Source organism: Myotis davidii, unplaced genomic scaffold (assembly GCF_000327345.1).
Source record: "Myotis davidii unplaced genomic scaffold, ASM32734v1 scaffold1633, whole genome shotgun sequence".
In the NCBI taxonomy this organism is placed as follows: domain Eukaryota; kingdom Metazoa; phylum Chordata; class Mammalia; order Chiroptera; family Vespertilionidae; genus Myotis; species Myotis davidii.
This window is the reverse complement of record NW_006284096.1, coordinates 47,666-50,792: the sequence shown is the minus strand read 5'-3', so window position 1 is coordinate 50,792 and position 3,127 is coordinate 47,666. Positions and strand designations below refer to the sequence as shown.

General features: G+C 41.3%; 1 protein-coding gene across 1 annotated transcript in view; it reads left to right on the top strand.

Moving 5' to 3' along the window:
* LOC102754110 (toll-like receptor 13) overlaps window positions 1-3,127 on the top strand; it is a 22,595-nt gene that overhangs the window by 11,135 nt on the left and 8,333 nt on the right. Inside the window, exon 2 of the mRNA XM_006754245.2 lies at window positions 923-1,030. The gene's annotated coding sequence lies outside the window, so the exon portion shown is untranslated. The remainder of the gene's footprint in view (window positions 1-922; window positions 1,031-3,127) is intronic.

Sequence of the window (3,127 nt, the reverse complement as noted above, 5' to 3'; positions counted from 1 at the left end):
GAGGTTGGACTATTTACTGTTTTCAAGATCTGTCACAGGTCTTCCCTTCTGCTCCTATATCTGAGCAACTGATAAGAAAACCTGGGAGCTTCTTTTGGTTCTGGTGGAAAGTTTCCAGGGTGGGCAAACTTTTTAACTTGAGAGCCACAATGGGTTCTTAAACTGGACCAGAGGGCCTGAACAAAAGCATGGATGGAGTGTTTGTGTTAACTAATATAAATTCAAAGTAAACATCATTACATAAAAGGGTATGGTCTTTTTTTTCAATAGTTTTATTCATTTCAAATGGGCCGGTCCCACAGCTGCTCTAGACAAACAATCAGCAAAGAAACAGCAATCCTAAATGACTCACTAGATCAGATGGACTTAATTGACATCTTCAGAACATTTCACCCCAAAGCCACGGAATATACATTCTTCTCAAGTGCTCATGGGCTGGGCTAAGGGGGACCCCCCCCCCGCCCCGTACATGAATTTCGTGCACCGGGCCTCTAGTATTAATATCTATTAAAACATTTCCTCCAACCTAAATATTCTTTTTTTTTCTGATTTAAGAAAAGACAATAAAACCTTTTTAATTGCTCCTTAAAGCATCATGGGCACTAGGCACTGTATCTACTGTGCCTAATGGATAAATCAGCCCTATTCATTACCTTTATGACCTTGGAATACATATTTAAACTCTCAGAGACTCAGATTCCTCATCCATAAAATGGATGGCCTGACCAGGGGAACAATAATTCATTCATTTAACCTAAGATTAACTGATTGTATTAACTGCTTGAGCAGCTCTATAACATGGTTGGTCCATTGAACAAAATCTTTAATTCTTTATAATTTCTTAAAGATTGCCAATAATACTTTATAATTTCTTAAAGTATTTTGACGGGGCTTATGAACAACAGAAATTTCTTTCTCACAGTTCTGGAGGCTGAAGTCCAAGATCAGGGAGACAGCATGGTCCAGTGAGGGCCCTCTTCCAGGTCACATACTTCTCTTTGTGTCCTCACATGGTAGAAGGGATCCAACAGTAAGTATTTTCAAAATTATATCTATAGTCCTTTAATATCTTATAATGTATTGCTCTCAGCTTGGAAACTTCAATCCTATAACATTTAGTTTATTCTTATATTAGAGTGTTTAATTCATGTAGCATAACTTACCTGTGCATGTGAATCCACCTCTGTGAATGATTGCTCAAGAACAGGGTTCATGAGAGAGAAACATCTATCAGCTGCCTCCAACTGGGGATTTAGCCCACAATCTGGGCATGTGCCCTGACTGGGAATCGAACCCGTGACCTCTTGGTGCATGAGATGACAATCCACTGACCCACACCGGCCAGGCTCTAACTACTTTTTAAAGCCAGACTAGCAATAAGGTCAGTGGGTTATATCTGAGGCTAGGACCAGCAGATGATTCCAGGATGGATTAAGCCATAAAGCAAGATAATCTCAGGAAAGGAGCAGATAGGTGGCAATCTCAGCACCTCTTAGTGGAATTTGCGGGTCCATCATTCTTAAGCTGGGTTTTCCAGCCTCATCCAAAGACGTCAAGGGCAGTGAGAGCCTATGCCCTATTCTGCCTGAGTCACACTTCAACTCCTCGCTTTGCCACCTAAAAGCAGCTGGCCTAACGCCTGGGATGGGAAAGGTCAGGGTGCCCAAAGCCTCTTCCGCTTTGACAGCTCCCTAGTGTCTGGGAACTAAGTAAATGGCAGCTTTCAGGATCAGCCTCTTGCATAATATTGTAATTTAAGATCAAGCCTTCTCAGTATTAATGCTCCCCTGCCCCACCCCTCCCCCATACCAACCCCACCTTCACTTCCAACCCCTCCCAGAACTGGTTTTTGTTGAGTAAGTGAAACTATGTCTTGGTAAATGACACAGTAGCTTTCAGTTCCCCTCTTGGATTTTGCTGAAATGGCCCAGGAATTTAGACATGGTTCTAGCCCCCCAACAGGGTCAAGAGGATTTCTGCAACCACCTCAGCCATACAGAGCATTTCTTCCCCTGCCCCTTTCCATTGTTTCCATGGCTCCTCAGTTCAGTTCTGCTTTCCTCCAGAAGCACAAGGAACTCCAGCTGGTGGATAACATACCAAGAGGCTGTGGGCTGACCATGAACCTGGTGGCTCAGTACTCAGTATAAAACTTTTGGCTTGAGTAACTCGGTGGGTATTGGACAATTAATTGAATTCCAGATTACAAATGAGGAAACTGAGGCTAAGACAAGTCTATAATTTGAGGATAGCTGGTAAGTGACAGAGCTGGATTTTAAAGCTAGGTTTTGCAGACTTCAGAGCTGAGCCTACTTTAGGTTTAGTCAGACCAAAAACTTCCTGCCCCTTTTCCTATTTTCCAGGAATGGGATGGTTTGATAAGATCAGGTGCTCTCCATAGGATTTTTGACTGGGTTTTAGAGAATGCAAAGGCTTCAAGCTTCTTAGGGTCCAGGCAATGTGCAACCAATCAGCAATCCTGCCTGCTGAGAGATGAAATGGTGAATGACTTGTATCAGGCCTGTACACAAATCCAACTTCAAAAGATTTTTCTTATAGAAAACCTTTTCTGTTGACTTTCTTAAAGGGGCAATGCAGGGCTTCACAGCATATCAAACAGAAAAGCTTCATAAAATTCCTCTCCTCTTGTCCATTTCATTAAAGTACACACAACCACAGTTCAAATCTCTACCCTCCAGCCCCACCTGCAACTCCATTTTCATGTTCTTTCTTTTTCACTCCATGCTGCTCTCTCCATTTCTTCCTTCTCAACATACCTAAAAACATGTGCTCTTAGCATTCAGGTTTTTCGGACACCTGTAATCTCGTGGACCATCTAATCTAGTTTCTTGCTCTAAATCGTTTTCTCCTGCAGGGAGAAAACCTCCTCCCCAGTTCTGTTGAATTCTAAATTCTGGTATACTTTTTGTTACACCTGGATGACGTAGAAATGGTCATTAGGTTATACAGATCCTGAAAAACTAATGACGTTATCAATGAACATGATATTTTGATCATTTCAGAACAAACTTAAAACATTTTGGCTTGTTTTTCATAGTTTTCTTATATTTGGGATATTAAAAAATAATTCCTTCATTTAAAAATATTTTATTGAATTTATTGGGTG